Raw genomic sequence first — 14,287 nt, 5'->3', positions numbered from 1 at the left:
AACTTTATACTGGAAAGGGCACACATGCTCACCACCATGGCCTATGTGACCTTGAAATTGAACCGAAGTAAGTACTCAGGACCTGAAGATGCCAGGATGCTGGGGGTAGAGTAGCCAGTGTACCATGATGTACAGTGAACAGGGTTTTAGGTGGGGATGAGGAGGCCTGGCAAGCTCTGGGCCCCTTGGGAAGGTGTCTGAGAAGGGCCGCAGCCAGCACTTGTTAGAACAGGGACAGGGGTTGGAGCAGCGATGGGTGCTAGACCATCCCCATGGCCCCTCCCAGCCTGACACCCTCCCTCCTGCCTAGAGCGCCTGCTGAAAATGCTCCAGGGCCACCTCCAAGAGTTCCTCCAGGAGACCCTGAAGCAGGCCTGGCCCAGGACAATAACTTCGTAGTCAAGCAGCTGCAGGCCTCCAAGCATGAAGTAGCCAAACTACGCTGCCTCCTGCCTCCTGAAGGTGGGCCCATTCTGCATGGGGCAGGAGAAGGGAAGGGATGTGTCAGCAGTGGGAGGGCCCAGGCCTTCCAATTTCCAACCCATGCAGGATCTATTACCTCTCCTGTATCACCTTGTTCTCCCCTTCTCCTCAGTTCTGCCTCCAAAGCTTCGAATCACAAGGCTTGGCTTAGCCTCAGGCAGGGCAGCTTCCAGATGTGCTCTTGTGGGGAGATAACAGCCTCCAGATGTGCGTCTGGTGGGGAGGCAGGCTGGGCTGTAGTCCTTGGTGTTCTGCTGATGTCACTGTTTGGTCAGAGACCAGACCATGCCTGGAGCTTCAGAGCCCAGCTTGAACAGCTGCCCTTGGCTCACTGCACCCAGGAGCCGAGCACACCTGCAACCCCCACTTTCCACGCAGATGACCAACATTCCTGACTGTCCCGGGGATTGTGGCCAACCCCTGGATGGGCGTTTGATCCCCTCCAGCCACCTGAGGTCACCAGCAAGGCTCAGAAGACCCTTTTATGGGCATTCAATCTCACATGTGTGAGCAGGGCAGGGGCAGAGGCAAGGACTGTGGACCCAAGCAGAACCCAGAGTGCAGCTGAGTGTGGAGGTTCTAGGCCCAACCTGGTGCCCATATGTCTGTGGGCACAGAGGGCAGCATGACCTGGAGCACCACCCTGCTGTATGTGGTGATGAGCAGGGCCCCTGCACAGTAGCTGCTGCTGTAGATGACCTGAGACTGGGTCAGCCCTGCGGAACAGAGGTGAGTTTGTCCAGTTGTAGGAGTGGCAGAGGCAGACCCATGTGCAGGCGTGTGCAGGGACTGGTGAAGCCAAGCTGTGCCTCCCAGCTGGTGCCTTGCATGTGTCCTCTTGGGGAGAGGTGGTGGTGACTGAATCTCCCATCAGAAAGGTCCAGCACTGTGTCCTCAGCTGCAAGAGGCCTAAGGGTAAAAGACACAGGGCATGTCCTGCCACCACTTTTCTGGAGAGCATCCCCTGTCCCCAGGGACCCTGCTGGTGACCTCATCTATGCCCCCTAGTCTCAGTTCTTACCATCATCACCTGAGGGGTCAGTTTCATTCTAGCCATCTAGGAGGTACACTAATGCTCAGTTCATCTGTTCTCATGTTGGGGCACAGGAGCCGGGGGTAAGGTGTTTGAAGATCAATGGAATAGAATAGAAGCACCAAAAGGGAATCCACACAGATACAGCCAATTAATCTTTGACAAAAAGACCAATGACAGCTTAAGCAAGTGGGAAGGACTCTTTAGTAAATATTGTTGGGACAACTGGCTGATAGCCTGTAGAAACAAAAAGATAGACCCACATCTATCACCATACACTAAGATCCAATCTACATGGATAAAAGACCTAAACCTACATCCAGAAACCTTCAAACTCTTGCAAGAAAATGTAGGAAATACCCTGCAAGACCTAGGAGTAGGTACCGACTTTCTAAGAAGGACACCAAAAGCAATAGCAGTTGAGAACAGAATAAACAAATGGGACCTCATCAAACTAAGAAGCTTCTGTACAGCAAGGGAAACAATCAACAAAGTAAAAAAGCAACCCACAGAGTGGGAGAAGATCTTTGCACACGATATAGGCGATAGGGGGCTAATTTCCAGGATATACAAAGAACTTCAAAACAACCAAAAAACCAAAACAAACAAGCCACTCAAGAAATGGGCACGGGAAATGGGCAAACATTTCACAAAGGAACAAGTCCAAATGGCAAACAAACATATGAAAAAATGTTCCAGCTCCCTAGCAATAAGGGAAATCCAAATTAAAACATCGATGAGGTACCACCTAACACCAGTAAGATTGGCCCACATAAACAAGAACACCAACGACGCTTGCTGCCGAGGATGCGGGGGGAAAAGGGAACCCTACTCCACTGCTGGTGGAGCTGCAAATTGGTACAGCCTTTATGGAAATCAGTCTGGAGAACACTCAAACAACTCAAAATCTGCATACCATATGACCCAGCAATAGCACTCCTAGGAATATATCCAAAACACCTGTTTTACGACAAACCAACATGCATCCCTATGTTCATTGCAGCACAATCAGTAATTGCAAAAACATGGAAGCAACCGAAATGCCCATCAGCAGAAGATTGGATAAGAAAGCTTTGGTTCATCTACTCCATGGAATACTACTCAGCTATTAAAAAAAACAAAATGCAGTTCTTTGTGGCTAAATGGGCACAACTGGAAACTATAATGCTAAGGGAAATGAGCGAATCCCAAAAGATTAGATACCACATGTTTGCCTTGATTTAACCTGTAATTTTTTGTTTGGTTGTTTGTTATTTTTTGAACCTGTCATTGATACTGTCTCAACCCAGATGTTTCGAAGAAAGGAACTTGCATTATTTTTAACATATTGTTTACCCAATACTATGTCAACTAATTCCATAATGTTGTATAATGATACTGAGGCCTTGTTGGGGCTTTTAACTGACTGGATCTTTACTCTGTTAGACCTATCTTCAGACCATAGAAGGTCTCCCCAAGAGGCCACTGAACTTATCTGGACAATAAGACGCTGAACTTTATGCTAGGCATGTGTTTGCAAGCAATGAATCTCAACTGAACTTGAACTATGGTTATGCAACAAGGTGGAGGAATCCACCATGGGGGGAGGGGTATGGGAGGGGTGGGGGGGATCCCCAGCGCCTATAAAACTCTACTACATAATATAATGTAAGCAACAATAAAAAAAAATAAATAAATAAAAATGATGATAAGAAAAAAAAAAAAAAGAAACATCACTGACATCACTGGGTCCTGAGTGGATACCATGTGTCCCCAGAGCTGAGGCAGGGAGGTCAGGGCCTGTGCTGCTCTGTGGGGCTGTCCAGGAGGAGCCAGAGGTGTCCCTGACACTGCCCTGGCCCATGCTGAATGCATCCTTCCCTCTGGAGTCAACAGCTACAGGATGTCTTTAGTGTTACACAAAGTGACAGGGATATTAAGAATCAGGTGCAGGCAGTGTACCCTGCAGCCACAATGTGCCTGTGGAAAAGAAAACCTTGTCTGTTTTCCTTCCTTTAACAGATCTTTGGAGCCTGTGTTGTACATGTGGGGAAGATTAGTTTAGGATCTTCTCTTAATCAAATTTTCTCCCTCTGAGGTTTCAGGGACCCATTCCGGAGTATATTTAGTTATGGTGTTTATATTTGTTTTGAGTACGACAGCAGCTCTTTGGCTCCTTGATATCACAAGGAGAGCTGGGCACATGTTCTATTGGAGCACCTCCAGGCCTTGTATAATACAAGGGAGAAAGCACTTCTGGCACCAATTGTTAAGCTGATTCCTTAGGCTCCCATTCAGTGTTAATGGTTGGAGTGACATTTCCCCAAGTTGGGATATTTCTCCTTGGTTAGAATGCACAAAAGCATAAGCAATCCTGCATATCCCATTTGCACATCCCATCTTATTTCTCTCAATCAGATAGTTAGTTTCATTTAAGACAAGTTAAAATTCCTCCTGTTCATATTATATAGGGCATAGATCCTCTCTCAGATGCTGATGTACTTATCTGGGTCATTGGTAGAGTTACATAGATCTTGCTTAAATTTCCCAATTTGAGAGAATCAAGATGGTGGAATAGGGTAAGGACATGTTTAAAAAGATGGAGAAATATTAGCCAGTGTTTAGCAGAGAGGGCACATTCCAGGAAATAGGGGAGGACAGAACAACAACAGCAGAGGGGTACTTGGAGAAAGACAGGGAAGGAGCAGAAACAATGGTGTGATGTTGCAGTGGCTGGTACTCCAGCAGCATTAGGTGAGTGGCAATCCAAATTGCACCAGCAGCCGGAATAACACCAGCAAACAGGAGGGAAAGGAAGTCTATCTAGAGCTAAGTCAGTGAACCCAAATAAAAACTGTTTATCCTGCTGGTTTATTTGATTTGATCAGGAGCAGAGAGACAGGGCAGCAGATCACAGACTGGCAATGTGCAAACAGGGTGGATTTCACAAGCCATTTTGCCCCCTAGAGCTGAGTTAGGTCAATTTACTTTTTTCTTTTTTAATTATTTTATTTTGACAATCTTTACATAGTTGATTATCGCACAAAGGGTCAAGGGCTACAGGAAAGTGGGTAAGACCATTGTTCCACGTTCTCTCTCAAGTTTCTCAGAGCCTTCATAACCTGTCTTGTATTACATGGAAGATCATGTCCACAAGATTGGAGATAAGTTATTCAGTGGTATGCTTTTTTTAGAATGTCTGGATTTCTTTATAAGAGTAATAAGAAAGCAAAAGGTTCGTTCTTACACAACTGAATGAGCATGCCACCCTTGCCAGAGTGTGGTGTTATTGCGGTAGAAACAGGAATAAATTGATTCCTGACATCTCAATTGTGACGTCTCCTATGTGAGAGTGTTATCAGATACTTAATCAGGCTGTTGTTGCTCAGCACTTGGATAGGCAGTTCACCAAAGGCAAGTGTCGGTTAGAGGAATGAGTCTATTTTCAAGAATCTAGCATTGTGAGCCGCAAGTTTTCCAAATTCAAAATGTACTGTCTTCACCCATTAAGCCAAAAAAGTGGTTTTTGAAAAACATGAGTAATTTCAGGGTAAAGGTAAATATAAGAGTTACTTGATAATTACCTGTTTGGCTGGATGTTTTGATGGCTTCTCCGGCTTACTTTGGCTTTCTGCTAGCATGGAACATCTTTTTCCAACCTTTCACATTCACTGATGTATACTAATAAAGAAGCTCTGTGTGTCTTTATTAGTGTGGTATTTTCTTGCTTATAGCAAATCCATGGGTCTTTTCTTTTGATCCATTTGGCCTGTCTGTATATTTTCATTTAAGAATTCAGGCTATTTATATACAACATTTTGTTGAGAAACAGTAACATTTCCACTTTTTGAGCTTACTCATTTATTTTTAAATCGTTTCTGAAATACAGTTGTGCAGGTATAGGAATTCTTCCCTTGTATGTAGTTGGTAGTTTTTATATAGATATCTACTGCCTGCACACCTTAAATGATCTTGACCATTGTCTTCTGTCTCAGGCATATTGTTAAGATTCACTTGTAAGGTTAGATCAGTGATGAGAAGTTCTTTAAATTTCATTGTTTTGGAAGGTGTTTATTTAATCTTTGTATGTAAATGACAGTTTATCCAGGTACAGTATTCTGTGTTGACAGTTTTCTTTTTTTCTTTTTGTATGTGGACAGCATTTCTCCATTCTTTCCTAGCCTGTACAATTTCTTATGAGAAATCAACTGTGAGCCTCATGGTAGAGAATCTAATATTTCATTTACATATATCTTCAAATCTTTCATTTATATTTTACTTTAAAATGTTTTCAGAGGCTTTGAAATGACTTCATCACGGTGAAGATCTTTTCTAGTCATGTCTGTTAGGAGTTCTGTGTAATATGTTTCCTTTACTTTGATACGCTTATATTTCTTCAAATTAGAGAAACCTGCTATTATCTCTTTCAATAGTTTTTTTAAGGCATTCTTAATCCACAATTAAGGAACTCCTAAGACATGTATGTTTGGTAGAGCAAAATAATCGGAAATAACTTTTTTGACTTTTCTACTTTTGATATGATTGATATGCTTTCTAATATGTAAGCTACAGTTTCATTTTTTTTTCCTGTCCATGGTGTATGTGAAGGCTTGCCATTATATTTTTGACATAGGAATTCTTTATTTCTAATATTTCAGTTTTATTTTTACATCAATATATGTTCCAAGAGAATTTCTCGTAAATGTGATGTATGTGTTTCTTCAGCTCATGCACTTGCTTCTCTGTATTGTTGAGTGACCATATCATCCTTCCTTTGATTTCCTTTGCAGGCGTTTCATTCATCTGTTTGTATTCATACTAGTTTTTTGTTCTGTGATACAGTTCCAAGTTCCCTTCACCCTCCGTTGATTTCCCTTCTAGTATTATAATGAGTGGCTCTTCATGAGCAGTCATTTTATGCCCATGATGCTATTATGTCACATCACATTTTAAAATGTTTTTATATTATCTTTCTGGCATCATAATGTCTTCTTTTATTTTTGCTTTCCTATTGACATTTGTGGAAACACTTACTGGTTTTTGTCCTCTGATTGCTTTGTTCTTTGAAATATAACTCTGTGCCTAGTAAGATGACTGTTACTTCAGAGGGTATTCAAAAAGGTGTGCTGGGTGTGGACATCGAGCAATGGCCAGTGTTTGAAAGTAGGACAAGTTCCCAGACAACACCCAAGCTAGTTGTAGCTCTCTGCTGTCATGACCAGTAAGAAGTATATCCTCATGTCAGCCTATATGATCAGATACAACTCCTCTCTTTTTTCTTACTTGAAAGTCAGTTATACAGAGAGGAGGGGAGACAGAGGAGAAGATCTTCCATCTGCTGATTGCACAATGGAGTGGCCGCATTTGAGTGAAAGCCAATTCAAACCCAGGAGCCAGAAACTTCTTCTGGGTCTCCCACACAGGTACAAGGTCTCAGGGTTTTGGACCGCTCTTGACTACTTTCCCAGGCCACAGACAGGGAGCTGATGGGAAGTAGGAACACTGGGATTATAATTGGTGCCTATATGGGATCCTGGCATGGGCATTGTGTGGACTTTAGCCACTAGTCTATAGGGCCCCACCCACAACTGCTCTCCTCTAAGCTGAAGTGACTGCACAGCATGAACCCACATTGATTATGCACCCCACCCATGCAGCCCCCTGAAGCACACATAGGATCTTTGTTCTTTTCAGTATAAGCATAGAGCCTTCTCACAGAGGACTCTCAGGTTATTCAGGAGACTCTGAGCTTCTGAAATTTGAAACAGACATTGCCCCACAACCTACTCAGATGTATCCCGACAGTTACAAAATGATATACTGCAACAGTCGCAGGTGCATTGTACTCACTCTGCCACATAAACCTCCACCTTCTATGGAGAGTGTGAAAATTCTAGTATAAGCTTCCTGCCCTAAAGAAATTTTGGGTACTCCACCTTGACTAATAGAGTCTAGGTACCTTAATGGAATAAGAAGAGGAGTGCTTCATTGCTCTAAGTGTGTGCCCTGACTTCCACCTCCCCCAAGCCAGATTCATATTCAGAGGGAAGCAACAACAGCCTCTATCATTTTATTTTTAATAAGTTACCTTAAAATTCAATTATGTACATTAGGGTTGAGTGAAGGAGGGAATCATATGCTCTAATTTCAGGGAGTTAGGTGGGTATCTGTCTTCCACTACTGCTTTAGGCTTGACCTAAAATCAATGGGGTCCATGATTCTACTTCAGGCAACATCACCATTGACAAAGACTGCATAATTTCCTCTCACCTTAATCCAAAATGGTGGCATCTATAGGAATCACTGGAGATATCCCTCACTCAGATAAACGGTTTCATCATCTTGGCTTCTCCACAGCACCACACTGCTTCCTATACCAATTCTACCATAGTTTTTTTGTTTGTTTGTGTTGTTTTTGTTTTTGCAGCTCTCCACTGGGATTGAAGTTTCTTCCTTTTTCCCTGTTATCCTCCTGTGATTGAAATCAGCAAATCTGTTCCATTTTAAGCCCTGAGTCAAATCAGCTGTAGAGCTACTGATGCTCAAGACAGGGAAACAGACTCTCAAACACCATAATATGCTTTAGCCTTCTGGGACATACTTTTCTCTAGTGACATATAAAATTGAGAACTGAATTAATGCTTAGTAATTTTCTGAAACCAACCATGTGTATAGATAAAGCAATTCTGGATCTTCTGAGTGCCTGTGAAATTTGGAAATGAGACATAAGATTGTTATCTGTCTCATCTAATCCTCTCTATAAATGATCCTTGTTTTAGGATTTATAACAGTTGTTATATCTGAAAGTGTTTGTAATTCCTACTCTTGACAACATTAAACTAGGAAAAAAGAAATTCACTCACAAAACAAGATTTGCATTAAACCAGATGACATGAACATTTGGCATATATAATAACGTATTTCTTATCTATTAATTGCTTTGCTGTATGTTGACATTTATTGTGTTGAGGATTCTGTATAAGTTAATTAAGATTTAAGCAATGTGGACTCAGAACCCTAACCAAGAAAAGAGAGAAGACAGAACAGGTCAACCATCTCAGCTATGATGGACTATGTCAATCAGTGAATTCTTCAAGGACCTCATAGTGCTTAGAGTGGCAAGATTGGCAGCGATTCGTAACTGTTGGAATACCAAAACCACTTGGGCAAGAACCTCAGAACATACCCTACATCCGGGACCTGGGAGGGTGGGAAATTGGGTGGTGCTTCGCCCTTAATACCCCCCTTTTAAAGATGAAGGAAACAATATGGAAAAAATATTAGTCTTGCCCACTTTCCTGTAGCCCTTGAAACTTTTTACCCTAATTAACTATATAAAGATTGTCAAAATATTTTTAAAAATTAAATTTGAAAAAAAGAGTTAAGCAATGAAATTGTGACCATCAGCAAGTATATCATTTAACAATCATACTTAAGCATTCATGAAACTAATCAACCAAAAAACCACTAAAATTTACAAGCAGTTTAATTATACCAATTTTATATGCAGCTTTCTTTGTTTTTTAACTTGATAAAATACTGTTCAAGCTATTCATTAATACAAAGGGAGTGTACATACTATATCACCTGAAAGTTTAAATCCAATGTTTCATTTTTTTAGAGACCATATGTGACAAATTTAACTTCAATATTAATCATCTAATAGAAAATAACATTATATTTTCTGTCACATTCACAGTACTAGTGTTCAATGTCTGTGTGAGGCTGGTGACATGCACACTGGCAACAAACATATCAATATTGTTAAGGGTAACAGCAAGTTCTGTTGGATTGCACTGATCTGAGAATGAGAAAGACAGACACGAAGCAAGATTTTCTGCTTCAGAAACAATATTTCTTTGAAGAGAGTAAAAGGCTGCATTTCACCGTGGAAAGCAGGTGGTCCTCACCTCACAAGTTCTGTGAGAGCATCCTTAAGTTACATCAACAGCAGGGAGATTGCCTTGATAGTCCTGACTTCAGTAAACAGCAGGCTGTTCCAGTGTACTGTAATGGGAGTCCAATGGGCTTTCAGGAACATTATCTTCTAAAGTATTTAATTGTATCAAAATGTCTTATCTCAATATCTGTTAAATTTTGTCTATGTACCTAATGTGTTGAGACTTTAAAGAAGTTAACTCACCATTTTTGTGCCTTCTGGTAAACCAAAGTGTGTGTGCTTAGGAGAGATGTAATGTAATTTGGATATGAAATGACTCCAAATGCTTACATAAGAAATGTTTTGTGGTGATAATTACCTCCATTTACTCCTCTCACAATCACTCTTTATCAGATCTCATAAGTGAGCTATGGACCTCTATTATTTGAATTCAAAACTACGAACAAACCCAACAGTAGGACAGACACTTTAAGTGCTAAGGGCATGGTGAAGATGTTGTCAGTTACTTTTCTGAATATTGGGGTTTCCATGTTGTGATAGGGCCATCACATTGCATTCAGTCTAATCTGAAAAGGCTTAATGCCCATCAGTGGCACTCCTTGTTAGGTTCAAGTGCTTCTATTTATCCCCGCAGATGTCCACACATTGATCAAATCCTCTGTTTCCAAAACCTCTAGTATAAAGTTAGATCAAGTTTCAGTTAGGCTTCACGTTGAACAAAGTCTGTCTCCACCTTAGTTGAAGAGCTAGACTTTAGTATTTTTCAAACTCATTTACTTTGTGATTGACTTGTACTTTCTGTGGAATGCATTCCTTGTTAACTGCGTTAAGCTTTGAATAGCACATTGGAAAACATTCTTGTGACATCATACTGTATAATTTTATCATTTTATTATAACAAAAACGTTTGTAAACAAAACAGATTGTATGCAGTCCACAGGCAAAGTCCTTGAAAGAAACAACCCTTCTTACAACTCTCCTTCTTTCTTCCTCTCCTATCTTCATCAGATGTTCAAACATGTAATTTTAATCCACTTCAGTTTTAGTGGCTTAATTTTGATTGCTCTTAATATTTTTTAAAGATTTAATTTATTGTTTTTATTGGAAAGGCAGATATACAGAGAGGAAGATCTTCCGTCTGATGATTCACTCCCAAAGTGAGCGCAATGGTCGGTGCTATGCCGATCTGAAGCCAGGAGCCTCTTCCAGGTTTCCCATGTGGGTGCAGGGTCCCAAAGCCTTTGGGCCATCCTTGACTGCTTTCCCGGGCCACAGGCAGGGAGCTGGATGGGAAGTGGAGCTGCTGGGATTAGAACCGGCGCCCATATGGGATCCTGGGCGTGCAAGGCGAGGACCTTAACCACTGCGCCATCGTGCCGGGCCCATGCTCTTAATATTTCAAAACTAAAACTAGAAGGGTCACAATTTCCTGGAATATAAATATGGGGAGAATTGAAATAATATCTCAAAGAGATTACCTGATTCTAATACATTTTTGTATTGCATATCAGCTGTCACGTATGAGGAAAGCATACCTGAGTGCTACAATAATGGATTTCAGTTTTGTTCATTAAAATGCAAGAGAATCTCATTTTTATTATGATTTAGTAGTGTTCCATATTCCACTTATATACATATAAATATCTATCTATGTATTTAAATACATATTTATGACACATTATAGATTTTCACATTGATAGAAGTGTGAATTGATTCTAAATATTTGCTATGGTGAAAATAATATGCATTAAACATGGGGATATAACTAACTTTAATATGATGATTCTATTAAGGTAGTATAAATTCCCATTAATGAGATGACTGTATCACAAGGGGCATGTTCAAATACCTGAGCACTTTCCTTACTGTTTCCCATGTGGTTGAACTAGACTACATTCCCACCATCAATAATAGAAGGCGAGCATTCAGAAAGACAAGCACATTTCCCTCACTGTCTTCATTCCACAGGAATAAATCACCTTCTCTTTCATGTCTTAAATAGCCTGTAATTTTAATACAATTTCTTCTCAGAAGCTTAATTTGCCAAAAATCACAAGAGTAAACAATAAGACCAGATCACCACATTTCTAATGAAGTGTAAATATATGGCAAAAAATAAACCATATCACAACATATCATAACATAACCTTTTCATTCTTACATTATATTATGTTCTATTTTAATTGCCACAAATCAGAAAAAAGAAAAACCACATGATTTTTTATCTTTGATACTGGCCTATTTCACTAAGCATAATGATTTCCAGTTGAATACATTTCTGATTAAAGATAGACTTTTAGACTTTTTTTATGACTGAGCTGTGTTTCAAGTATACACATACACACACACACATATTTTAATCCAGTCATCAGTGTTGGTCATCTGAGTTGATTTCATGTCTAAGCGATCATGAATTGTGCTGCAATAAACTTGGGTGTATAAATATCCTCTCATAGACGATTTCATTTTAGGTAAATTTTCAGGAGTGAAGTGGCTGGATTACATGGCAGATGTATTTTCAGATTTCTGAGACATCTTCAAAGTGTGGTCCATAATGGTTTTTCGAGTTTACATCCCCATTCACAGTGGATTATGGTGCCATTTCCCCCACATTCTTGACTGCATTTATTGTGTTTTTTTTTTTTTGAAATTATTATTTTCAGCAGATGGTCATTTTAAATAGAATGTAAGGAAACCTCAGAGACACTTTTATTTGCATTTTCCTATGATGGCTAGTGAGCATGAATGTTTTGCATGTATCTGTCTGTCATTTGTATTTCATCCTTTGAAAAATGACTGCTCATGTCCTTTACCTATATCTTAACTAAACCGTTTATGTTTGTTGAGTTTTTCCAGCTCGTTATAGATCCTGAATATTAATTCTCTATATGGTGCAAACATTGAAACTCCTTTTGATTCTGTGGCTTGCCAGGGGCGGGGGCTTTGCGATGGAGCGGGGTTGGAGGCTGAGCCAGCCCTGGATGGAGCAGAGTGCCCCCTGGATGCAGCCTTCCCACAGGCCAGCCCCGGGCCGCTGCAGCACTACCTCCTGAGCGGTGACCCGCTCGGGAGAAGTCGCCAACAAGGTGACCATGAAGGTGGCAGTCCCCAGCCTGGCCTTGGAGCTCCCAGACCTGCTGCTGCTGGCCAGCCCCGCCAAGGAAGACAGACAGCTGCAGCTCCTATGGTGATTGTCCCGCCCCTGCCTGACCTCCGACCTCTGATCTCCTCAGCGCGACCAGCCCTGGGTGGGGAACCAAGGGGTCCACAGGGCCAGAAATGGACGGACCTGGTCTGACTTACAGGGAGAAGGAGAGACAGAAAAGATCGTCCGTCCCTGGCTCACCTTCCTCCCAAGTGGCCACATTGGCTGGAACTGAGCTGATCTGAAGCCAGGAACCAGGAGCTTCTTCCGAGTCTCCCATATGGGTGCAGGGTCCCAAGGCTTTGGCCTATCCTCCACTGCATTCCCAGGCCACAGGCAGGGAGCTGTATGGGAAGTGGAACAGCTGGGACACGAACCAGTACCCATATGGGATCCCGGTGGATGTAAGGCGAGGACTTTAACTACTAGGCTACCACACCGGGCTCCCATTTTTGTGTTTGTTTTTGTTTAAGGAACAGAGCCAAAGGCAATGAAGACCCAGAAGGGATGGCTCCTGATGGGGAAGGAGAGGGAGATGTCAGCCCCTGAGGCTGCCCTTTCCCTGGCCCAGACGATTCCCCCTGCAGTTCATCCAGCTCTTCATCCACAAGGAGAGGTTGTGGCAACTGAAGGTCAAGTTCTGCATGGGCCTCACTTTCTACCTGCCTGAGACCCGCAAACGCGAGTTCGGCAAGTGGGTGTGGTTGATGTACCGCCTGCGCTTCTCCGAGGCCCAGGGCGCCCTACCCTTCACACAGAACCCTTGGGAGCTGGGGGATGACGAAGAGGATGAAGACAGGCCCTACCAGGAGTACGGGCAGCTCCAAGCCAAGGAGGCCATACTGGACCCTCAGACCTCTGAGCTCTGGGGGCTCTGACTACATCCCGTGTTGTCAGGGTTACCTAAGGACCAGGGCCTGAGGCCCCTGACGCAAGGGCTGCCCAGGGCCCACATGAGAGTTCACAGTCTGGCCACCCTGCAGATTTCCCAGGGACTGTCGGACAGCCGCGTGGAGCACCCAGAGACTTGGTGCCACCCTTCCCAACACGCCTGCCTCACACTGTCCCTCCTCTGTGACTCCTGGAGTTGCTACAGCACCAGCCTGCATCCCTTCTCCTCCTGTGGCTGCCTCTTTAAAGTAGTCGTTGGAAGGAAAAAAAAATTCCATTTCAGTACAGAATTTTCTTAGCTTGTTGCAACCCGATTTACTTATGTTTGCTTTAGTTGTCCATTTGGTGTATTTTTCAAGATGTAGTTGCTTGTACCTATGCCTTTCAGTGTTTCCCAACGGATTTCCTGTAGGAGTTTGATGGTCTCCAGTCACAGATTTGCATTTTCAATCCATTTGAGTTGATTTTTGTGATGCGGTGCAAGGTAAGCTCCTTGTTTCCTACGTCTGCATGTGTATGTGCAGTTTTCGGAGCACCATATTTTGAAGAGTGTCCTTCATCCCCAGTGATCTCCATTCCCTTCTCAAGAGTTAGTTGGCTTTAGATACATGTTGGTTGATTTCTCAGACTTCTGCTCAGCTTTGTTCATCTGCAGGGATATTTTTTTTTTATGCCAGTACCCAGCTATTTTGAATGAGAACTGCACGTATTAGAATTTGAAGTAAGCTGTTGTGGCATTTTCTGGCCCTGTTTTTGTTGTTTAAGATTGCTTTAGTAATTCAGGATCACTAGAATTAAAATTTCAGCATCAATCTTTAAAGTATTTTTACTTGAGACACAAGTTTTACAGAGAAGG

General features: G+C 42.2%; 1 pseudogene; it reads left to right on the top strand.

Moving 5' to 3' along the window:
- The first annotated feature begins 272 nt into the window (after positions 1 to 272).
- On the top strand, positions 273 to 13,643 carry LOC121148898 (annotated as a pseudogene).
- The last annotated feature ends 644 nt before the right edge of the window (positions 13,644 to 14,287 follow it).

The sequence above is a fragment of the Ochotona curzoniae genome, unplaced genomic scaffold (genome assembly GCF_017591425.1).
Source record: "Ochotona curzoniae isolate NIBS_2020 unplaced genomic scaffold, NIBS_Ocur_1.0 contig_1855, whole genome shotgun sequence".
Taxonomy (NCBI): domain Eukaryota; kingdom Metazoa; phylum Chordata; class Mammalia; order Lagomorpha; family Ochotonidae; genus Ochotona; species Ochotona curzoniae.
This window is presented reverse-complemented; position numbering and strand designations above follow the sequence as displayed.